Source organism: Castor canadensis, chromosome 2 (genome assembly GCF_047511655.1).
Source record: "Castor canadensis chromosome 2, mCasCan1.hap1v2, whole genome shotgun sequence".
NCBI classification, from domain to species: Eukaryota; Metazoa; Chordata; class Mammalia; order Rodentia; family Castoridae; genus Castor; species Castor canadensis.
In genome coordinates this window covers 91,203,538-91,229,269 of record NC_133387.1, presented here as the reverse complement: position 1 = coordinate 91,229,269, position 25,732 = coordinate 91,203,538, and the positions used below count along the sequence as shown (strand labels likewise).

At 43.6% G+C, this 25,732-nt stretch overlaps 1 pseudogene and 1 gene segment (V, D, J or C); one reads left to right on the top strand and one right to left on the bottom strand.

The window, feature by feature from the left end:
* LOC109696788 (T-cell receptor gamma chain C region C10.5-like) overlaps positions 1-25,732 on the top strand; it is a 105,101-nt gene that overhangs the window by 31,396 nt on the left and 47,973 nt on the right.
* On the bottom strand, positions 9,012-11,365 carry LOC141416848 (thyroid receptor-interacting protein 11 pseudogene; annotated as a pseudogene).

Below are 25,732 nucleotides of genomic sequence, written 5' to 3'. Positions count from 1 at the left end.
TGAGTGTGTGTATTTTAAGTGCAAATGATGTCTTGGGGAGAGAACTAATGAAGTGAACTAGGAGCCTCTGCAGGACATTTAATGGTTCTCTCTGTACCTGGGCGTTGCCTTGATACCCAAACTTCTCCAGAGGCTTAACGGGCCCATGGAGCCACCGAATCACCTTGAGGATGATGCTGATGTGGCCAGCTGCATTTTTTGGGCCAGATGGAGGTTATGTGTCCTTCTTGGTCAAAACTGTTCCACCACGACACAATTGCCACTTAAGCAGAAGCCACATGGTGTGCTGAAAGGATCCTGGACCAGGAACCACACTTCACAGCTAGTGTTGTGGATACTTAGTCTGACTCTTTCCAGTTAAACCGTTTGTGCTTTTCTTTAATGATACATAAAATTTGAACATATTTATTGTACATCGTGTGACATATCAATACATGTACCTTATGTACGTTTAAGTCTGGGTAAGCACTCAAAGATTCATTATTTCTCATAAAATCATTCAACCTCCTTTTCTAAAAGCTGTCATGAAATATATATTATCATTATACATAGCTTGTTCCCACCTTGCATACATTTATAGGATTTTTTTAAAGAATGTGGTTAAATTTAATAATTTCATATTTCTATGCAAAGTCACAGAATAAGGGGTTGACATCCTCATCAAATAATACTAGCAATGACTGCTATAGTACTTCTTATGGCCAGGGACTGGTTTAAGCACTAATTTAATTCTCTCAAGCATATGGTGAGAGACATACTAATCCCTGTTCTCTAGAGGGAGACGCCAAGGCAGAGAGGACTAAGGAACTTCTCCATAGCTCCCCAGCTGAAGAGAAACAGGACTGCTTTGAACCCAAACAGCCTGGCTTCAGCACCTCTGCTCTTACCTTCTATCTCGTTTGATCCAAGAGTGGAAATGTGTTATTCTTCAGGAAACTGTCCTCTGTCATTAGGTTCAGGTGAGGAGAATGCCTTCATCTCCTGCCTGTATTTCCTCTCCTGGTCTCTGTGCTGTTCTCACAATTAGAGGACCAGAGGCAAACCTGCCACACAGTGCTTCATGCAAGGAAGATTTTTACACACTGACCTCCTGTCCACCAAGAGGAGGTCTCAAGTCCACAGCACATTGTTTGATAAACTATAAAGCAGAAGAGAATGGTCATTCTTGAAAAAGTGATGCAAATATTTGTATCAACTGCATATTGTGAATTCCACATGAAGACACTCATGTCTCAATATTCATTATAAGGCTATAATGTTCTTACACTTTTATTTGTAAAAACAACTATTTAAAAACGCCATATGTTCTCCACTATCAAAAAAGAGAGAATTTGAAGGCAGGTGGGCATAGCTGTATGGATTCATATTGGTTCATCTGTTCTGTTCCCCTGGCCTTCACGTCTGTTCTTGTGCTAGCACCATGCTGTTTTTATTGTTATAGCTCTGTACTATATTTTGAAGTCAGGAATTGTGAAATCCCCAGCGTTGCTCTTTTTGTTCAGTATTGCCATGGTTATTTGTGGTCTTTTGTGCTTCCAAATGAATTTTAGGGTTGATTTTTCATTGTCTGTGATGAATGTCATTGGAATTTGATGGGGATTGTCTTGGACATGTAGATTGCTTTTGGTAATACAACCATTTTTACAATACTGATTCTTCCAATCCAAGATCTTTCCATCTTCTATAGTCTTCTTTGATTTATTTTTGCAATGATTTGTGGTTTTCATTGTAGAGGTCTTTGACTTCCTTTATTAAGTTTATTCATAGGTATTTTATTTCTTTAGAGGCTAGTGTAGCTGAAATTGTTTTCCTGTATTCTTTCTCAAATGGTTCATAGCTCATATATAAAAAGTCTACTAGAGCTTGTAAATTTATTTTATATTCTGCTACTTGCTGAAGGTGTTTATGATGTCTAGGAGTTTTGTTTTTTCATATGAAGTGATAATGCTAAAAACCATGACAATGATTTGCTGTGTATCTGTGCATGTATGCAGAAAACATGATTTTCACTCTATGGTATTAGGGTGAGGGGTGAACAGCAAGTGGTTTTTCTATGAGTCCTTTTGCAGGAAAAGCTATTCTAATAATAGAGCTATATTTTTTCAAAGAAAAAAGCACTTGGATATATTACAATTTTTAAAATACCTTCTTTAATTTTGAGAAAGATTTTTGTTTGTTTATAATCAGATCCAGGTTCTATGAAACACATTATTTTGGATACCACACAGAGGAAGCAAAATAAGAACAACCAGAGTCAAGAAGGAGTAAATTTAATGTACATTGACTCCTCAGTCCTAGTACAATTATCAGATACTTTTATGCCAAATTTCTGGCCCCTGTTTAGAGCCATCTCTGCACTGGGGAAAGTCAGACCTCAAGACAGGATGGACAAGCTCTGTCCATCACCTAAGCACTAGGCAAGGTCACCTGTGATGTCAATCCTCTTAGAGAGTTCCTTGCTCTTCCACCTGGGATGCCCTGCACTTTACCAGCGCTCCACGTGGTTGGCAGGTTGGGCTCCTGAGCTTGATGCACAAGTCCATCAGCTGCTGTGGGAGTTGGAATCTGATGCCCAGGACACTGTGCCTTCCATCACCCCTGTCCCCTGCAGAGCAGAGAAAGATGTGCACAGAACAGACATAATCCCTAACATTCCAGCCAGTGTCTGTAAATTTCTCTGGTTTTTGATTTACGGATGCTGATACCTTTTGGGTGTAGACAGGGTGGCAGAAGACCATGTCGTGTATCCTGTCACATAAGTAGACATATATATGAGCAATGGTGAGGTGCTTCAGGAGCACAGAGATACAGAGCCCCGAGTTCAACTGTGTAACAGAACATCAGACACTGAATAATAACAGGTCCCTGAAAGGGACAAAATGGCAACAGAATCAACCAGAACAAGGCTTAACAGAGGATATAAGCATCAGGTAAACAGCTCATAAGGGACCCTCAGAGGAGGGAGGGTTGTTGAAAAATCACCACATAAAAAGCACTTGCCCATCTCTGTGCTTCCAAGGAATGGTGAAGAATGGGCATCCAGGCCCCTGGGCTCATCTCCTCATGATCTACATGGGGAAGTATAACTACTGCCGGGACAAGTGCTTCAGGTTTCATAGTCCCACTTGCTGGCGCATTCAAATCCCATGTATCTTTCCCTTGGTGTGTGCTCAGAGAGGTTACCTGTAGTCAACACTTGCATTCTTCCTAAGAGGATTGTGCTCATCCTAATGGTTCAACTCAGCATGTCTCAGGAAGCCCTCTTTCTCAGGTTGAATTAATATCCTGACTTTTTACCTAGGCCATATTTGTGGGCTTGGGATGTATGAAATTTTCCCCTGAAAGAGGAAATTTTCATCAAGATACCACCACTGAGTTCCAGAGGTCCTGTCCTAAAGCCATCCCCTGGAGAGTTTCCACAGTCCTCATCATTATGACAAGCTCTACCTGCATGGAACCCAGCCTCCCAGAGAGCTTCCCAAGTGGCACTTCCGAGATCTGGTGCACTCCTAGAACACCACATGTACATGACTGGATCTGCACAAGTGCTCAGTTTCCACCCAAACTGATAGCATCGCCGCTACTCATCACAGTGACACACCAGTGACGAGGGAAAGCTAATGGTTATGTTGCCGCTCTGCTGGGCAGAAAGGTGAATGTTCCTATTTGAAAAAATAACCCATGGCCAAATTTGCCCATCTTAATTTAGGTTATCTAAGCAAAGAGAAATGATAAATATGATTTTGTAGGTTTTTTTTTTGTGGTTTCCAAATAAGATGAGCCAGAACACTTCAAAACTCCAACTCCATCTATAAAATAAATGGATACATTTTACATGTTTTCATAATTCCTTCTTGTCTGCTTTTGTGAATTACAACGTTTTAGACAAAATACATAATGCACACAAAGGAAATCAAAAGTTATCATCTTGCTATGTTGGATTTCATTGCTTTTTAACTGTACAAGGAGCATATGTGCATGAGTTAAAACACAATGGAAACACTAGTTGTTAAAAACAAACATAAAAATATGCTTAACACATGGTCACTGTTAGCCTCTGTTTCTGTGGTAGGGCTTTATAATGAAGACATGCTTGTCTCCTATAAACGCCCCTCATCCATCTCTGTACCACCCACCCTGCTATTGAAGATCTATGTCAAGGGTAACACCTCCTAGCATGTGTGAGAAGGGATGGAGGTAGGAGGGCTGAAACTTGCTTTGATGCTGTTTTCCTGTTGGTCAGTCCTCTTCACCATAGATGGTCACAGAGAAGAGAGGCCTTGTCCACCTCCTGGCCTCTCCCAGTGCCTGTCTGCAGCTAGGAGTGACCTCTGTGAGCTTGTGGTGATGGGTTCGTGTTCCGGGAGGAACGAGCTCGTCAGTCACCTCCTCACAGGGCAAGGCCCTTTACTTTCCCTGAAGGAGACTGCAGTGCTGGGAGCCTCATCCCTCTTCATCGTGGTTTCACCCTTTGAGCCTCGTGACCAGGAACCCTGTGCTCGATGGACACCCACAGGCTGCGGAACTCCAGGCCTCAGATGTGCGATGCCCTTGTAAGATATCCATGATTGGGTGACACTGGGGTGCCAGCCATTCTTTCCTGGTTGTTTCTGTGATCCCCAAGATTCTGACATCTCTTCATGGGCAATGCTTTGATTCTTCACCGAAGAGGGTGGCACAAATCTGGGAGTGACAGTGGAGGTCATGCAAGGTTCCAGGCAAGGGACGCCAGGATAGGCTTGGCATGCTGCTGGCCAGCTTGCAGGTCCACAGCCACTGCAGGGGAGGCTCCAGGTCCAGTTGCAGTCACAATGAGTTCTGCACCATTTGTTCCCTGCCTCCTGGAAGTGGGAAGGAAGGGCTATTTGTTACCCCAGGATAGGAATTCTCAGAAAACTGATTCTCCCTCATCGAGAGTGCATGCTAAGTGACTGAAGACCTTGAACCCATGAATGGGGTGCTCCTTATTTATTTTGCTAAAATCTTTTTTTATTGTGGATGAAGACATTGCCAATTTACATGCATCATTTTTATTTGCTGTATTGTCTTTTCCCCCCCTCTCTTGCAGTATTCCTGGGAAATTAATATGACACATTGACTTTAGTTTTATAAAACACAATCTAATCTTAAGGTTGGGTGGGAAATTTCACACATTTAGTTATTTCCCTATAGATCAAGACAATCTTTCAATTTTAAATAGTGAAAACTTAATAAGTCAAGGCTAAAGATATAAATAATAAGAAAGGTCAGCACTTTGAAGTTATTTCTCCTCCACAGGAACATTTGAAATAATTATCACCTAATTCTTCAGATATTTACAAAATTAAAGATAAACTTTCGTTGATGGAAGATGTTTTAAACATTTTGATACATGAAAAACTTCATGAGTGTAAAACAAGAGTCACATGACTTGAAATTTGGTGCAGTCAAGTTACTCCTGCCCTGTCCCTGAAGTCATAGCTTGCTCTTTTTATTTCCCACTTATTGACTGGCTAAGTATTTTTAAGTCTTTCTGACCCTTGAAACTAACCATGGAAAGGTTAAGGGGTGAGGATAGGTAAGACACCTAAAAAATTAGCTAGCATTTGTTGCCCTCAACGCAGAGAAACTAAAGCAGATACCTTAAAAGCAACTGAGGCCAATAGGAAAAGGGGACCAGGAACTAGAGAAAAGGTGAGATCAAAAAGAATTAACCTAGAAGGTAACACACACACAAACACACACACACACACACAGGAAATTAATGTGAGTCAACTCACTGTATAGCTATCTTTACCTCAACCAGCAAAAACCCTTGTTCCTTCCTATTATTGCTTATACTCTCTCTACAACAAAATTAGAGATAAGGGCAAAATAGTTTCTGCTGGGTATTGAGGGGGAGGGGAGGAGAGGGAGGGGGCGAAGTGGGTGGTAAGGGAGGGGGTGGGGGCAGGGGGGAGAAATGACCCAAGCCTTGTATGCACATATGAATAATAAAAGAAAAAAAAGAAAAAGAAGAGTTAAAAGAAACAAAAGCTTTATTTGGGGGATACTGAATGTTTCAAGAAAGACATTTCTTTTTCCTTGTGGATTTGTTGTTTACTTTTGCTTTCTTCTCCTTTTAAAAGATTGTTTAGGAGCCAGATGCAGTGGTTCACCCTATAACCGCAGCTATTTGGGAGGCAGAGACAGGAAGATCAATGTTCAAGGCCAGCCTAGGCAAAAAACTGTTATCCAGACTATTTCTCAAAAAAACAAACCAGGCATGATGGAGATGTGCATCTATTAATCTCAACTACATGAGAGGAATAAGTAGGACGATTAAGAATTGAAGCCCTCTGCCTGGTAGCGAAGGGGGTAGAGGGGAAGAGGGAGGGGGTGGGGGGAGAAGGGGGGGAGTGGAGGGAAGGGGAGAGAAATGACCCAAACATTGTATGCACATATGAATAAAAAAGGAAAATAAAAAGAATTGAGGCGCACCTGGGCAAAAAGGCTGAAAGCTGGATAAGCAAGCTCAAGGCCATGTTCAATTCTCGGTATTGCACAAAAGAAGTGTTTAGGAACCAAGATTCACAAACCCTAGGATACTGTATCGTATTAATGTCAACTTCAATGGATACATGCAATTTTCTGGGATAGCATATTTAACTATAGTTGAAAACCATGAGGAATGTTGTGAGATACTGTGAAAGCTAAGGCAACATCCAATCACAAATTTTACCAAGTTCATATGAAATAAACAGTAAAAATTGCTGTTGTTAAAAAACTGCAGTGAGTGTGCTGTGAGTGTCCTTCTTCATTTCTGTCTGGTCACTAAGAAGGTTCCTTGAGCAGATGACTCATCTCTCACACAACTTAGGGTAAGGTACTGGGTGATGGAGACAGGTTGGTTTGGTCAGGGAAGGAAGTACTTAAAATGTCATAAAATTTCATATGGTGACAGTCTACTTAAATATCTACCATGCACCTCCTTTTCAAAACAAAACTATTTTTTCATGTTATTTCTTCAAAATGAAAGACCATGTATCTTTTTTAGCTTAGAAACTAGAATTCAGTTGCTATGGACTGACATGAAATTTCAGTGGTAAGCTGCAAATGATTTAGGATAGTCAGTGACAAAAGGATACTTTGACTTACAATTTTTCAACTTAATGATGGTGCAAAACTGATGCAGATCCAGTAGAAACTATAGTTCTGTTTCATCTTTTTCTGGGAATGGTATGCTTTCTGGGTGCTGGGCAGCAGAATGGAGCCAAACAATCACGAGGACACATGACGAGTACTCTATGGCGTGCTGTGTACAGAGGCTAAGGATGGTAGGGAGGTTAGGTGTAGTAAATGTGTTTTCAATTTAAGATGTTCTCAGCTCACACTGGGTTTACAGGGATATCACACACGTAAAATGAGGAGCATCTGTTAATGTCATAGAGAAATAACAACAGGCAAACCAAGCAGGTAGCAGCTTAACATTTCTAATATGAACTTTGATGACAGCTTCCTTTAAAATGTACTGAAGAATGGCAAAATAAATAAGTTTTTTAGGAGATAGGTGACACCAAGAAGCAGCATACCGCAGTTACATAATTTTTTAGAAAAAAAAAGTTTAAACCATCAACACATAATCAAACTTCCAGTCTTCTAATACATTGGAAGTCTACAATTTGTCACGATAAAATTTACAACTGAATTTACTTCTGGCCAGAACTGCACCTGTTTACATATTTAGTTTCATTATCACCTATGTTATGCAACTGTTTCTAGCTTAAAGAACATATCTAAATTTACAAAATGTGCAAGAAATGTCTTTTAAATATACAACTTCAATAACGAGTAGGAATATGAACATCCTGATAGAACTAAACATTGAGTGACAACTTTGTAAGATGTTTATAAAAAATTAAAGCAATACTATCTTACCCTTAAATTCCAAACAGATGGTGCTGTTGCTGTTGAAGTGATCTCACTGCCCTCAGTGTCCACTGAGACAGGGACACACAGTCTTGCATCACTGAGTCTCAAGAAGCAACACCTCAGGCAGAGGCAGCAAGTGGCAGGTTTGGTGATATTGCTGACTACAGCGATATGGCTGCAGCTGCACAGTGAAACTTACATCAAAGTTGTATTTGTGTGAGGAAACCTAGTATTAGATGATACCTTTAAACAGCCACCGCAGCTCTTGAAACTAAGCGGTATGTCCACACCATGTTCTCAACAACCAATAGGAATAAACTATTGATCATGCAACAACCCTGGATGGATCTTAGCAGAACTGTGCTGAGTAAAATTGCCTATCTCAAGAGGTGACCCCATTTATACAACATTCTTGATATAACAAAATTATAGAGATGGTGACAGTGGCTGTCAGGTATGAAGGTGGGAGGTAGCAAGGGTGCTCGTGGTAGGAAAGGGCAGCTCGATGTATCCTGTGCTGGAAGAGTTGTGACTTGAAGATGGTGGTCACACACACATACTCACGTGACACAATTGCACAGAACCAACTACGTATTCTATTTCAAGGCACCTAGGAGCTCCCAGGGAGAGCCTTGCTCTTGGCCTGTCTATTCTAAGTCCTCCAAAGATCAACAATATATGCTTGAGATTTTTTTCTACCCTATGCAGAGAAGCCGCTACTAGTTTTGTTTCATTTATTTTTGTAAATTCCTTGATAATCTTTAAAAGATGAACTGTCTGTTTCTATCTAAAATGAGCTTGAAAATCAGAGAAGGAAATAAAAAACGGATGTAGGTTGCTACCAGTATTTATGTGTTCCCTTTTTATTTCTGTAAATCAAGATAAATCAAATATTTCTCTTAAATTAGGTCAAATCAGAGAAGGAAAAAAGCAAATTGAATAGCAAAGACTTGCTCCTCTGACACCTGCAATTTCTAAAACAATAAAAATATTTTTATTAAATTTATGAAATTACCACCACAAATACAAATTCTTCTGAAAGTCCACTTTGTGATAAAATAAATAAACATAGTATTCACGCCTCCTTTAAAGTGCAAGATAGTCTCTGGCTTCAGAATCACCTATTGCTTTAGCAGGTCTTTGGCACAGTGCAAGCACTGTTGTCAGGTGACACTGGCAAAGTGTCAATGTGGACAGAAAGTCTGGGATGGGCTTCAAAAGAAGATGCCCGAGCCCACCAAGTCCAAGTCCAGCAGTTTTAATAAGAGGCACAGCTGCAGAGCGGGGATCAAGAATGGATTCATGTCTGCTCTTCTACCCACCCTGGGTTCTGTTGTACCTTTAAAACTTGTGCATTTGTGTCCAGTTGTCTTCTGGTGAATCTAGATGTTATATGTCATAAACAGGAAGCTTTGGTGAGGGGACAGATGGACGAGATTCCATTTCTAGAAATTTAACAAAAAGCTCTGAAAAAGAACTCTTAAGAGTAGATTGCTGATTTGGTGTCAGAGGTATGTTGGGGATACTTTTTGATCCTTCTCCATGCCACCCAATCATCCACCTCGCAATACCTCCTTGGTCTTCATTAAACAACTGCTCCATCTCCTCCTTCTTCATACCAAGGATGGTTCCCATTAACTGTAATACTTCATGTCGCTTATTTTTTGGTGTGTGGAAATGACCAATGAGAAGATTTCTCATGAGGACTTTGTCCACTTTTCCTTCTGTGATGTTTACTAAATTCATCAATTTCTTTTGTGTATCATCCAGCATTTCCTGTCGGAGCTCAGTTTGTTTTTGAAGTTCTTCAATCTGTTGTTCCTTTAGATCTAACTGTTCTGTAAGTCTGGATGCTGAATCCAGTGCTGCATTCGCTTCATCCAAATGTTCTTGCAATGATAATACTTTTGCTTCAAGATTTTCTGCCTTTGTCTTCCATTCGGCTGCAACGTGTTTTTGTTTTTCTAATTCAGCAGAATGCATCGCGTTTTGCTCGTGTTGGAAGTGCTCTAGGACTATCTGTAGGTTACTTAATGACAGCGCATACTGCTTTACTTGGTCCTGAGAGACAGTGAGCTGGGCTGCACATTCATCCCTCTGCTTGGAGACGATGTGCAATTGTTCTCGCAATGACTCCACCTGCACACTGGCTTGGTAACTTGCATTTTCCATTGCCTTAGAGGATGAGAGTAGCTTTTCCTCCAATGATGTGACTTTCTTTCTCAGTTTAGCCTCTCTATCTTCCACGGCCGACAATTTCTGAGTGTGACACTCTTCCGGTTCTAACAGACGGTTGCACAGTCTGTGGAGCTCCTGGTTTAACTGTGACTCTTTGTCCTGTAAGTGGTGGACTTCATTCTGTAGGGCGCTGTTTTCCACTTGTTTCTGTTTCAGGGCCATCATGACTTGGTCTCCCTCCTGTTGCAGTGCAGTTGTCTTCTCCTGCATTGACTCGACTGTAATTAAAAGCGATTTAGCTCCCCAGCCTCACCTGTTCTTTTTCTTTCAATAGCTGCTCTAAAGCAAGAGCCTTCTTCTGCATTGAATTGTACTCTAACTCTTTTTCTCGAAGCATTAGAGAAAACTTCATGTTAGTCTCTTGTAATGCTTGATATTCTGTTTCCTTTCCCTTGGATGTTTCTACTAGTTGTTCATTTTCCACTTTTAGTTTAGAAATCTCACTCAATCCAGCAGACACACTTGGTATAAGGGACTCTGCTGCCTGGGAGGTAAATGATGATCCAGAAGAGAGCAGGTGTGACAAGATATCAAGTTTTCCTAGAAGAAGGTCCTTGGCACTACAAATCTGTCTTATGCCTTGCTGAACTTGTGGTAATTCTTGTCCCAAATGTTTGAGTTTGATTTCATTCTGCTCATACCTTTGGATCAGGCCAATGTAGTCTTCTTGTAATTTAGAATTGTTATCACGGTCCACCAAAACTTGGGCCTGAAATTGATAAATTTCCTCCAGAACCTGGGCAGACTCATGCTGAGTGTTTTGGACCATGGGGATCACCTGCCGTTTCCATTCTTCCATATTCTTTACTTGCTGCTTTAATTTATTACGCTCCTCTAGCAGCTCCTCAAACTGATGACTACTTACACCTCCAACCTCATCCCCAGGACTGGAAGTTTGTAAAACTGCCAACAAAGTTTCACATTTCTGACTCAGTGCATCTATTTCAATGTCTTTTTCTCGAATGATAAGTGACAAATTCTGAAGAGTTTCTCTAAACATATCTTGACCAGTACTTTCAAATCTAGTGCACAGTATTTTATTGTCGTCTTGCAGCTTAATGAGTGCTGCTTCTTTGGCAGCAACGATATCCATCATTTTGTGGTATTCTCTTTTCAAATGGCTGGTTTCCCTTGTCTTCTCCTCCAAAACAGCGAGTACTTGTTCTCTCTTCCTCGCGTAGGCCTGCAGTTGCTGTTGAAGTCGGGTCACATCCTGGGGGTAGGAAGCAGAAGACATTCTCGCCTGACAAGCTTGCATGTCCAAGTCTTTCTGCTGGATAATCTCTGTTTCAATGAACTGCCTTTCTTCATTCAACTGGGTTTTTAGTTGTTCAATTGTTTTTTCTTAATTTCCTCATCTTTCTGTAAAAAGAGCTGGCTATGTGTGATGTTCATTTGTTCATGCTGGTGTTTAAACTCATCCATTTCCTTCTTCTGCTCCTGTAAAGCCCAAAGCAGTTGCATCTGACTCTGCTTTTGATCTTCAATTATCTTTTGATGATGTTTAATTTCCTCTTCCAGATGATCCTTGAGTAGATTCAGTTGACACACCTCAGATTCTAGTTTTGTGGTACTGTGGAGGGTTTTAGGCTTAGCCCCAAGTGCAGTTTGAGTCTGCTGCTCCATTTCCTCCGTCTCCATCAGCATCTCCTGGATCAAGTTGGAAATTTCTCCAGTAAGGGAAGCCAGGCCGCCCGGGACTTGACCCAGAGACTGGCCCAAGCCTGAGGCGAGGCCCCCTAACCAGGTTGACATCGCTGCGGGTTGAGAAACGACCTGGTCCGCTCTGCGAAAAGCGTCCAGCGCCGTCGGACTACCCCGCCAAGTATCCTCGAACCGCGACCGACGCGTCCCCAACAAAGCCTGGGGTTCTAAAGCAGGACGCGGAGCTCCTAGCAACGCCTGGCACAATTGACCCCAGCCTGGGACTTAACCACAGTGACAGTCACCCCAGGGGGCGTCCCGCCTTCTGGGGTGTCACTTCTTCCCCAGCTTTAGTGACTTTCCCCAGCTCCGTGGGCCACCCCTGCCACACTGGGAAAGCTCTCTAAAAATAAAAGACCTTAAAAGTGATCCGAGACCTGGCAAAGTCCCTAGATAGAGGGACAGGGTGCTGGGCTACGAGACAAAACAGTAAACACAGCAGAACAAACAGGAGTGCAGAGGGGACAGGGGAATCTGCAAGGGTGACTAGCAAGACATCAGCAGAAAGGGCCAATGTTGCCAGACATGCTTCATGACTATTTTATTTTTGGATGGATTTACAAAAGGCGGGGATGAAGGAAAATTTTCCAACTCGATTTCTGTTAAACGTTTGCACTGCATCCCACCAAATCTCAAGGAGGAAATTAATTCAGGCTGTCTGGGATGGAAGTGTGGCACATGGCTTGGAAACAGGCTGGCTCTGGCTCTCTGAGCAGCAGGGGAGGGTGGCCCCCTGTGCCAGCCCCAGCAGAAGGCCTCTTTCTAATTCTCCATCCCCCATAATAACAATGACATGAGCTGATCACCCGCCCTGTTCCCAACCAGTTCCTATTGTTTTATTGTTACATTGTCTTTGTGCTTGACACCAGCTGTGTCAGGTGCCTCTGTGTTCCAATGTGACAAGAGCACAGGACACAAGGTAAAGAGTGAGTGAGAAGCAGGGAGAGAGAGACGGGTGACCTCCTCTCCTGAAAGGCCACGCAGGTGGGGTACACTAGCCTGGCACCTCCTTGAGGGGCACTAATGTAGCCCATGTGCCTGAATCCAGAGACCCCAGCACCTCCTGTCCTCTGCATGGGTCTGAAGGACAGTGGCCAGGTCCAGATGGGCCATCTGTGCAGGATGGCTGTTGGCAACCCCCTGGGAAACTGAGGACTGTGAGTCGGCTGCCACTGGTTGTCTCTTCCTTCCTGGACAAGCAAAGTCCTGCAGTCAGAAAGTGAGTTGAGCATTAGAGCATTTGTTCTGGTGCATCTAGGCTAGGAAGACATCAGCTCAAAAATCCTCAAACACATGCTCTCAAATCCAGATAGGGAAGTAGAGGCACAGAGGAGAGAAGTTTGGAGCCAGGTGACAAGTCAGGCAGAGCCCCTCTACTGAGATTTTGCTGTCCTTGGTGCTAGGAAGACTGGCTTCCTGTTTCATCTAAGAAAAAAGCCATTTAGTGTCTCTGGTGAGTAGGAATACGTTTTTAAAAGTCAATTGCCTGTCTGGGGAAGGTGGAAATAGTCATGAAAGTTTGTTTCTTTTTATGATTCCATGATGCAAAGATGACCTCATTCGGTCATTCATTCTTTTGTTTTTGAATGGAAATGCATTGGAATGTGGTTATGTGATAGACAAAGGGAAGACAAGGTATAGTCTCAGTTCTCAGAGGACTTGGAGCTGGTGAGGGCACACCCAGAATTGTCACAATTAAACTTCACACAGAATTAGGTCATTTCTTTCAAGGCTGTTTATATTTTTAAAATATCCCGAATCTATTCCCCAGTTGAGTGGATAAACAAATTGTAGGCTTTTTTTATTTGTTTATTCACTATGTTCATACATAATTTGGGCCATTTCTCCCTGTACTCTCCACCGCTCCCCCTCTCCCCACCACACCTCCTCGCTTCCAGGCAGAAATTGTAGGCTATTCATAAAAGGAATACTACTCAGCAATGACGAGAATGGGGTACTGATGTATGACTGTCAAATTTTTTATCCTGAATGAAAGGAGCTAGACACCAAAGAGGACGTCATATATGACTTCATTCATATTAACTCACAGAAAAGTCAGAACGAATGTTCAGTGGCAGAAAAGAGTGCAGTGGTTTGCTGAGATTGGGGGTAGGGAGACTGACAGCAAAAGGGCACAGGAAATGTTTTGGTGGTGGAAGGAGCCTGTTTTCTGGTTGAGGAGCTAGCTACATGGTGGGTGTATACAGTTGTCAATACTGATTGAACCGTGTACTTAGTGTGGAGGCAATCTGTATGGAATTAGACCTCAGGAAAGCTGGTTTTAAAAAGAAATTAAACAAGTAAAAAAGCAATCGAAAACAACTGTAGAAGTCGGAGCATTTAAGTCTTTACCAAGGACTCAAAATAGATAAGTGAGGCAGGCACTGTGGTTCACACCTGTAATTCAAGCAACGTGGGAGGCAGAGATTGGAGGACAGAGGTTCAAGGCCAGCCCAGGCAAAGAGTTCAAGAGACCCCATCTTGAAAACCACCAGAGCAAAATGGACTGGAGATGTGGCTCAAGCTGCAGAGCACCTGCCTAGCAAGTGCTCAGAAGCCCTGAGTTCAAACCCAATGCCACCAAAAATAAAAGAAATAACAACAAAATGAAGCCCCTGCCCTGCATAACACTTTAATAGTACATTGAGGTAAGTGTTGGAGGGGCAAGAATATTTACAGTTCAGATCTATTCCTCACAGTGCACCCCAAGACAACAGGGATCCTCACCAGTGCACGGCAAGACAACATGGGAGCTGTTTTTCTCTGAAGGAACAATGAACAAGAGAAGCCCTGAAGTTGTTCCAGGATAACCCTCTAGGGCCACCACCTGGGCACACAGGGCTTCTCCTTGGGATGGATTTTATCCTACCATCTTCAACAACATAGATTTTGCAAAGATGTGTCTTTGGGCGTTGTCACCGCTCTCAACACTTGACCACCTCATTTACCCTGTGACATTACTTTCTCTTCATCCATGTGGGGTCTGCTCGGGCCTCCGTCGAATTGGTGAAGGTGAGTACAGCCCCAGCAGGGCCCCATGGATGCTCACAATCAGAACGGGACGTCACACGGGGGTCCTGTCCTGAGTGGGTAGTGGGTGTGCTACAGAGGTGTGCTCAGAGCACAGACCACAAAATGCATGATGGGCGCAGAGGAATGTCGGTAGGGAGTGATGATCTTGAATGGTGAGTAGGGAACTGTCAAGTGTCAAAGGAGCTGGGAGGGGAAGGACGTTGGAAGTAGAAGGACCATTCTGGAGAAAGGCATTAAATTGCTTTGACTAGTGACAAGGATATTGGCCTCACTTTAATAGTGATGGTAAATCCCTATAGTACTTACCATGTGCCACACTCTGTCCAAGCTTTTTAAGGAACGGACTCCTACTTATCCATCAATGCACAGCCCAAGTGACAGTTTCTCATGAAAATTTTCTTGATCTCTCTTCTTCCTCTGGACTTGCATAGCATACGAGCTATGGCACTTTTTTAAAACCATGAATGTTCTTAATAAAGTGTGCTGTATTACCGTCTAGTAAAATCTTAGTAAGCTGGCTCACACACGTAATCCTAGCTACTCAGGAGGAAACTTCCCCTTATCCTCTTCAGATAAACTGAAGCCCAGACTTGCATTTCATGCGCATATGAGTTGGTCACACAAGTTGTGTCGTGTGCTGGTGAATAGTTTGGTGGAGGAAGCAGAAGTATGGAGAAGAATTGGTGTGGAATTTGTGCCCCAAGAGCAAGGAGTGGAGGGGCTAGGTTTCAGAGGGTTTCACCCAGCAGTTGAGCCCTGCCCTGCGCCTTGCTGGGGAAGCTGGAGGCCACAAGGTGCTTGTGATGGGATGATTGATGTGGTGGGATAATGGTGGAGTGGACAGGGTTCCATCCCTCAGGGAGAGAGGATTCAGCCCTGGACGCTCTCATTCTTTCCCTCTCTCCCTGCTCCACTGACCACAGTGCTTCATTTACTGTGCATCTGGTCTCCCCTGGCTCTATTTTGTGTGTCTTCAGAATAAAGATATGGACCTTTTCTTGGGATTTGTTGAGATGACTAAAAGTAGCAGGCACTGTTAAGAAGAGTAGACGCAGCCAGTCATGGTGGTTCAAACCTATAATACCAGCTAATTTGGAGACAGAGGTAAGGGACTGAGTGTTCCGGGACAGCCCTGACAGAGTTAGAAAGACCTTGTTTTGAAAACAAAAGGGCTGGGAGTGGCTCAAGAGGTAGATGGCCAGAGTTCAATCTCCAGTATTTTGGAGAGAGAGAAAAAGAAAGACAGAGACACAGAGAGGAGGTGAGGAGAGGGGAGGGGAAGGAAAAAAGGGGGAGAAGTGGGAAAGCAGAAATCACTGCAAGGCAGTGAAAGGTCTGCAGCAGAAGCTCCTTTAAGGTGGCAGGTTTTTTGCTGTAAAGATGACTCCAGTCATGCATTGAAATGTAGAGTGAACCGATGATCAATAGCTTCTTTCTTCTGTGCTTTTGGGTCCTTTCCATGGACGCTTGTTTCCCCAAAGTCACAGGGCAGCATTTCGGAGGTATTTAGCTTCCTCTCCTACCGTTCACACTCCCACAGAGAGAAGGCTCTGTTTCTCTGTTTATAAAGAAGGTAATGTGTATTAAATTGCCTTGGCTTAACCTGACAATTGTGCGCCTTCTGAAGATGCAGGCACATGTCTCTCTGTGGTCAGATCAGCTCATCATGCACATCTGGTCTCTTGGTCAAACTCCAGCAATCTGCCCTGGCTTTGCTGCAGACTCCACAACTAGCTGGTGGCTGGAGGCTCAGGCCCAGCAGGTGATTCTTCAACAGGCCAGCCGGCTGAGTCCTGGCTGTCCTCAGGCCCTGAGAGTGACAGCCAAAGAATGGCTATTTATGTGTCCCGTCTGCAGGGAGCACTGCAGGGACACAGAAGAAAAGAGGGAGAGGTGTAGAGGGGTTTCAGAGAGAAAGTAGGCTCAGGGTGGGGTTGGGCACTGGGTAGAACCCGCAGTCAGGATGGCATGGTTTTCCTTTAGAAGATTGTGTACAAGGGACTTGATTTCAATTTTATGTGAAAATCCACACATTTATGACTTTCCCCAAACCCAGGCTTTCACCAAGTTCTACCAACAAGTTCCTCATTGAAGTAAATCCCAGAGAATTCATTTCCAGAGACCTCTGAGCTACACCCAGCACCCTGACTGCCCAGGGCCCTGCCCTTTGTCTTGTCTGGTTCATAGCAATGCCTTCCTGATGTGACCTTGCTTTTGCTGTCCCCATAGTCTATGCTCAACACAGGTGCTAAGTGCCTTCAAAACTAGGTCAGATCACATAAGGCTCTCCAGTTTCTTCCTTTCTGGTATAGAATGGAAGTCAAGATCCTTGCTGTGGTCACCAAGGCCATTGCCACCCCTGTTCCTGTTACCTCTTAGACTCAGTTTGCTCTCTACACTCAAGCTACTCCATCCACTGACCGTTCTGCCCCTCTGGCTAGACCTGCCTTCCCCACCTCCTAGTGTCTGTGGCTCCCTAGGCTTTGCTGAGCGGGCACCCTGGGTTCCGCCCTCACCCTCTTCAGGTCTTTGCTCAAATGTTGCGTCATCCACGAGGCCTTCTTGCCAACCCCATGTGATACTGCCATGGCCCAATAAGCTCCTTAGGCTTCACAAACTACACGTCCCAGGGTTCTTCCAAGACTTGTATCCCTGTGGCATGGCACTGTGGGTGGCATACCTGCCAAATCCTTCTATTAATCATTTCTTAACTCTTCCTTAATGCATATCTTCATTTATGATAAGCTCAACAACAGTTGTCACAAATCCATGGGCTCAGGAACAGTTCCCATCTGGTCCCCAACTCCATCTCAGCTTGGACATTCATGTGTTTCCCAACTCACCAGTCATAACAGACAAGGATCGATTTTCCAGTGGCAGTTTGGAAATAATAGTACAAAATGTATATTAATACAGAAATATATTGTGAAGTTGTCCTTAAACAAACTAATGGGCCACTTTAAATATTACTGCTCTAAATGACCATGATAGTGGCACAGCACATATAATAAAAAATAACTGCTGAAGAGAAGCTGCTGATTTGGATAGTAGTAAACCAGGTGTGATTATTATCATTTAACATGGTCATTGAATACCATGAATCCCTGAAGCTATTGAAACATGTATGATTAAATATTTGCTATTTTTATAACAGGACATATAGCTGGGTACTAAAAAATGGTTACAGTATCATTTCAGCTAATCTATGCCAGTTCTATAGTAGAGGTCAACCAACACTGCCTACATTCTTCAAAAGACAGACAAACAGCTGCCTCTCGATATCGTGACATGTTTTGGGGTGTTTATGATGCTATTATATATTCTCACAGTACTGGGAAGGGTTCATGGACCTGCACTACTAAGGTAAAGGTATATTTGTTGTGTCTGTTCACAGGCACAGATGGCTTCGGGTTTTTCTGGTCACGCTCCTGGAATACAAGCAGGTGGAGCAGAGGCTGTCAGAGCCCTGTTCATGTCTCCCTGTACCCATCTTAAGCATCCTCCAGCAAGGATCTCCATCAGTGTTCGTTCACCTGGCCAGCCTGCCCCTGAACTGCCAGGGAATTTGTGTTCCAGGGAGCAGCCCTCAGCCATGGCAAAGGGAACTGGAGAATAAATACCTTGGCCAAATTTATGGGCCAAACTTTCTCTCGACATCTGTCCTTGGCTGTGTTCTTCACACCCTAGTAGCTAATGATTTCAGAGAAATTCTTCAGTTAAAGGTAAGGCGTGGATTGTTGTACTGAAGAAACACATTATAATTAGTGTCTTCTCTAATTTAACAACATTCTTCTACACCCTGGGTTCATCTACCAGCGTACTTCTTTCTTCTCTTTTCTTTTGGTGGTACTGGGGTATGAGCTCAGGGCCTGACACTTGCTAGGCAGGTGCTCTACCACTTGAGCCACACCCCCAGCCCTTTTTATCACTTCAGTTATTTTTGGGATAGGGTCTTACATTTATGATCTGGCAGACCTGGACAACCAGTGCATCCTATTTACCTTTCCCACATAGCTGGAATGACAGGCGTGTGCCACTACCACACCCAACTTTATAGGCGTCTTGAGAAGAATTTGTCCAGACTGGCTTCCAGCATCAATCCTCCAGATCCCCACCTCCCTAATAGCTAGGATTACAGGTGTGAGCCACCACACCCAGCCCAGGGTGTTTGCCTCTCATAGTTCTCCCTGTATCTGAGCAGACCCAGATTCATCAGTGAGCAAGGGCTATTACCAAGAGGGAAACTCATCATCCACCAAATATCCTATGCTGGTGCCATAGCATATGTGATCTACAGCTAAAAATGCAGACAAAATCAATAATGCTTGATGCCATTTCACTAAATGCGCTGCTTAATACCAGACATATTTAGAACAGAACAATCATAACTTCTCAACCTACAGTATTTCATGAATTTTGTTTCCTTTCTTTTAATTTTTATTTGTTTGCTTGATTCTAGAAAGGAAGGAAGATAGCAAACCATCTTCTTTAGAAAGTGCATGCTGAGTTTTAAGAATATCCCAAGAGATGTTTTCTTTATTTCACAGGAACACGAGACCTTAACAATTCTGGCTGATCTGTAGAAAAACACACATGACATTTTTAAAAGCAAAGAAATAGAAGAGGAGGAGGAGTCCTGGACCTACCCCATCACTAAAAGCAAATAAGTATACTTAAATCAATTTTTAAATGACCCAGTCTCAAAAGCACTCCACTGCATAGCAGTCCTTTTGTCCTAGCTTACTGTCTCTTAATCCTGTGTTTAAGAGAGGTGACAACAGGAAGAAAGGAAATAGCTGTGATTATTCTGTGTTATCCATGTGTGAAGATTCTGTCCTGAGGTTAATTTTTTTGTCATGTCTATGCAAGTGGGTAGGCCGACTCTTTGTGAATGCAGAAAACCACTAGCTGTTGCTCCTTGTTTCTTTAAGGATATGTTCAGGTGTGTCCTTTCCTGGGCAGAAGTCTGAGCTGTTGGACTGGATGATGTTGCAGGGACCCTTTGGCTCTCAGTGAAGGATTCAGAGCCTTATTAGTGATGGAGGAGGTCCTGGCCTGCTCCTCCCCTTCTGATTCTTTCCCTTCCAGGCTCTGGGCTCCCACAGCCCTTGCTGCTGTCCTGGTCTTCAGGCGATGGCTTTCTACATCAATACTTAGCAGCACACAGTCTGTTGAAACCTGCATTCTCTACTTCCAAAAAGCTTATTTGAAAGTCTAAGTGGCTCCCATTTTGGCTTTAGTAAGATGAATATGGGCTAAAACACGCAGTGCCCCTTAAGTGTGACAGATATGCAGGACCCGATGAAGTTTCCCATAGACAAAGTCTGGTTCTCCTAGTGGCAATTTTTCTGCCATGTAATTTTGTAGTGATTTTACGTCTAATTATGGCTCATCATGGCTGTTAGTGCTGAGCCGTGAGAGAGCACGGTGCCTTGTACTCCTACTTAACTCCAGCAATAAAATGGGTGATAAAGCTGAGAAATTGAAAACCAAACCAAACTGGGAAAAGAAAAATGAAGCCTAAGATTCTTGACAAGCTCATATCCACTTCCTCCATTCTGAGGCTGCAAACTTCCTCTGAGGAAACACAGAGAGGCAGGTGACTCACGAGGCCTGGCTGTCTCAAATTTCAACCTTAAGTCATCCTTTATCATAGACAAAAACACCCCAGAACTCGGCTGTCATTTACACGTGCCAGGTTTAATCAGAATCATTGTACTTTGTTGTTTGGAGACTAATGAAAGCAAACAAATGTTACTTAACACCTTAACACCATCACTAATGGAAGGTTTTTTGTTGTTCTCACTTTTCATTACTCTTTTTGGATGTTAAGAAGAATGCCACTTGGTGTGTGGGTTAACAAAGAAGATAAATGTCTGGGATGAGAATGAGTTGTCCATAATCTGATTAAAGCGATAGAGATGGCTCCTAGGAGAACCACACCAGGCTTAATGATTGGGTTGTTTTTCTTAATACGTCTAATGTTCGCTCTTAGAGAAATCAAGAAAAATGTTAAGCAGCTCCTGGTATTTCACCGTGGTGTGGACTGTCAGAGCTTCTGACAGGAAAAGAACATTCTCTGTGGCTGCAACACAATGCCCAGCCATGTAAGCTAATTTGCCCAAATGCTGTTAGGAGGCATTTTAAAACTGAAATCTGTCCCACTCTGCTGGTAGAGTGAACAGGGACAGCAAGGACAGGCTTGGTTTTGCTGAAGTTGCAGTGTGGCAAAGCTGCTGGGAAATGTTACCTTTCTTTCCCTTTGTTCTTTTCCATCTCTATGGAACATTTCTGGAGTTTAGTAAAATGTCTGCTAGGGTTTGGATGATACAAACATTATGTAAAATCTTGTGGGGACACTGGCCTGTTGGGATATTAGGGGAGAACTCAGCTGCTTGTTGAGTTCTGAAAGAACTCATTTTGGTTGGGTGAGGGAGTGAATGAGTGAGTGTGAGTGTGTGTCTGTGCAATGGTTACTCATAAGTAAGAGGTGGTGCAAATTCATGCCAGTCTAACAAACCCTTAGAGAGGGTTGACTTCGTGTGTTGTGCATTGCTGCCAGCAAACAACTGTCACGGAGTTTGCAGACTTCTTAATAAATTTCAGATATCCCACTGATATTCAATCATTCGGATCTTCATTGTCTTGAAACTCCAAACTGAACAACTGAAGTCCAGATGGACAGGAATTGAGTCATTCTGCTTATTTTAAACAATCAACACAAATGATTTTGAATGCACTCTGTTCATTTCAACAACTGTGTATTGAGAGCCTGCAGTATGCTAATGTCCCATTGTACAGATGACAGAGATTGGCTAACTTGCCTAAGACCACAGGTGGAGGGACTAGCCAGTAGTGTCCCTCTACCTAACTGTAAGCAAAGTCCAGCTGACTCTCAAGTCCAAGCTCTTTCTGTCCACCCTATGTGTCTCAGTCAATAGTTGAACCGCCACGATTTAATAAATATTAAACATCTACGAGTTGTCTCTTTTTTTTCATAGGGTCGATGAATCTGATAGAAACAGGCTGTTGAAATTTTGCTAAGCCAGGAGAAGCAGCAGTTGGCTAGGGTTTGGTCAGCTTACTCTCTGTTCCATCCATCTAGTCTGTTTTCTTCTGATCCTCCTCCCTGCTACATTATTTCACCCTTGATGCTTGGACCCACATACGGTCAAAGAGCATCATCTTGATCTAGGCGTTTATATTTCCATAACATCATTTCATGTGCAGCCGTTTTCCTTTCTATAATGGTCTCCATAATGTCCTGATAGACCATGGTACCAGGGGAACCAGGCAGGGCAATATTAAGGATGCTTCTAGGATTAGGCCCATTGATCCTATCAAGATTTTGAATCTACCTAAGGCAGAAAACCATCCTCCAAAGAAGTCTTTGGGATCCCATCCTCTCCAAGTCTGGATGAGGAGAAGGGCAAGCTTTCTCATTCTCTCTGTGATTTCTTCTATGACATTTCCTTCATCACCAATCTGTAAGCAGCAATTGCTTAGGTTAAAATTTTCCATAAACTCCTCCCTTGGAGGCCAGAAAATAGTCTAAAGCCAAGCAGTTCTGGTAGACCGCATTGCACATCTTAGAGCATTGTTTTGCCAGCAAATGAAGAGTTCTAGCAGTTTCATTAGTTTCAGTTTCAACAACAGCTGGCAGTCTGTTGATGCAGTTGATCATATATATATATATAGGGGTGCGATATCCCCAGGACCTGTTTTCTGCCCAAGTGGCAGGACCATAGTACTGGATGATTCTCTCAGGAAGCCATTCTTCATCTTTCCAATTGCCAATTTGTAAGGCACTCCATTTTGTCTACTTAATCTTTCTTCATATATGGGGACTCCCAGTTTTTCACCTTTTCTGAGGAGAAGCAAGAAAAAGGACGGTCTGATTGAGCCTAGCACCCAGGACCCAAACCCGCTACTAGGTAGCACTGTATAAGCTTGCCTCCCATAGATCCAATACACCCCCGGGTCCCAGCTCAATCTCTATGTTTGAGCTAAGATTGTTCCATGCTTTCCAGAGATTAGAAAAGTTGGCCAGTAGGTGGGGCTGGGGTTCTGTGTGGTTCGGAGTTCCCCATCATTCAGTCTCTTGGGCAGTGTCGTTGTAAAACTTCTGTCCTAAACAAGTTAAATCCCCCACCAAGTTGGAGAACTGGCTCTCTGGGCAGGAGATACAATAGTTCCCAATGATGGAAGTTTTTCCTGTGTTTTGGGAAAGCAGTCTCATTAAATGGCTTCTGGGGGACCAGCTCCCTTGTTTCCCAAGGCCAGCGGTCTCCCATGTTTGTCCCCCCAGAAACACAGCACGGAGTGACATTCAGTTCTGGGCTATAGATCCAGCCAGTGAGAGGAACACGTTTTTGGGCTTGGTAGAGATAGAAAGTTCACTACTCATCTTCTCGTAAACGGAGTGAAAACTTGGTATGAGGAACTCTTATGGGTAACAGTTACTAATTTGAGGTGCATCAGAGTCCCAGGGTCTAGGCCCTTTCCATCTATCTTTTTATTAATTGCATGTCCCGTGTCCAATCAGATGGCTTTTAAGTACTGAGAAATTTACAGGGTTATGGGTACCAGGGGTGCAGTCAGGTGCAGTTGTCCCCTTTGAAGGAGGGCTGCATATTTAGCACTCTGCCATGTGGCCCATGAAACAGAACCCCAATAAGGGCAATAATAAGAACCCACATCATCACACGGCCAAGAGTTGTCTCCCCAGCGCATATGCTTATCATTTAACGTAGAGGCCCTTTCCCAAGCTACACCCCACAGCCACAGCCTGTACCTCCACACCCACCTTGGGCCATGGCTGCACATGCCTCAAAGAGCAGTGGTTCATCAGTGCTGAACACCTGGCTGGGGCGAGCGAGGTTCCCAAGGTAACCGATGCTCCTGAGTGTGAATGGCTGTGAAGGCTTCTTTGCAATCAGTGTAAATATTTACTTGTACTCCTGCAGTGAGCTGTAGCCTCCACATGAGGGTGACAAGCTCAGCTTTTTGCAAAGAAGTCCAAAACAGCAGCAAGTGAGCCTCAATGACTGAGTCCAAAGTCACCACCGCATAACTGGCAAAGTGTGTGCTGTCCTGGGAAAAGCTGCTGCCATCTGTGAAATGTTCAATAAACTGATTGCTGATTGGCTGATTGGTTAAATGTAGCCAGCTCAAGAAAACCTCATCCATAACCTCTAAGCAGTCATGCTTCAGGGGCTAGAGCCCATTGGCAATAGAGTGGCCTGGTTTTAGAGTTTTAATCTCCAGCCAGATGTGTGGATTTCACATGGTGTCCTCTGGTATTTGACCATCAGAGAGTTAGTGCATAATTTCCCTTGTACTCCATGAGTGTCAGAATAGAGTGGGGAACCCAGACAGTGAGTTCTTGCCCTAGGGTGAGTTTAGTTGCTCTGTTATCAGGGCAGCAGTGGCTACCAAAGCATTTGGGAAATGGCATCAAGTTGCTTTGATCAATAGGCCACCAGGCAGTGCCAGGAAACTAGCAGATGGGTCAAGACTCCTACAGCTGTCCCCAGTCTCTCATGTACATATAGGAAGAAGAGCTTCATCACATCTGGCAGACCCAGAGCAGGTATGTTTGTAAGTGCCATTTTGATTTCTTTCAAGGCTTTCTCTTGTTTCCTTCCCCATACCAAAGGCTCTCATTCTTCCTCCTTTATGGTTTCATAGAAGAACTTGGCCAAGAGGAAGTAGTTAGGTATCCAGATTTGACAGAAACCTTCAGCTTCCAAAAATTCTCTGATTTGCCTGCAGGAGTTAGAGACTGAGATGTGCAACCATGCTGGTCAGCTGAGAAGGCTTTCAGGTCAGATGCAAAGGCTGTTCTAAAAACAGTGAGTGGATTTTGAAAGTTTGTGGTAACTGATTCCAGGTTAGTTTCCACCTTTTTCCAGTGTTGTGATTTTCCCATTGGAAGGCAAAAATGGGCTGGATCTGTGGGACCAGGAAGATGCAGAAGAATGTTTCTTTAAGATCTAAGAAGGTAAAAAACTTTGCCTTAGCTGGAACAAGGCCTAAAAGTATGTATGGATTTGGGAGTACAGGATCCAAAGTGATAGTTACTGAATTTCCTGCCTGGAGGTCCTGAACTGGCCTGAAATCCTTGGTCCCTGGTTTCTGGACTGGTAATAAGGGTGTGTTCCAGGACAACTGACAAGGTTGGAGGATCCCATATTTTAAGAGTCTGTCAAAGTGCTCTTGAATCCCAACCTAGGCCTTGCAAGGCATGAAGTGCTGTTTCTGGCTGATGTTTGAGACTCCCAGCTTTAGTTCTACCACTACTGGGGGCCCATCTCAGGCCAGACCTAGAGGATTATCTTCAGCCCATACTCCTGGAACCTTCAAGGGAAGGTCAGGTATCTCAGGAGTCCTTCTTTCAGTGGCATAGAGCCACCATTCCTCATCTTGTGCAAATGAGGATTAGAGTCTTTGCCTTGGTCCTCTCAACTTAAGGCTGTGGTGTCATCTGAAACAAAAGTTGTCTGTGCCCTCAGTTTGCATAGCAAGTCCCTGCCCATCAGGCCCACAGGGAAATTGGGGAGATAGAGGAATTCATGCCTTACTTCATGACTCCCAAGACTGCATTGTCTAGCCATTAGGAAGGGGTGGTGGACTGTGTCCCCTGTAGCCCCAATAGTATTGGTATGCTTGCTGGAAAAAGGACCCAATGATTGGGTCACAACTGAATGTTCAATGTCTGTGTCCACCAAGAAGTCAATAGAATGGCCCCCTAGTTTTCATTCAGAAAATATGCTCCTGGGGGCTCCGTAGAATGGAGCCTGGTCTGTCCTAGTCCTCTTCATAGCCTTCCATGCCTGCCAAAGCAACAATATTTTCCTCGCAGGGG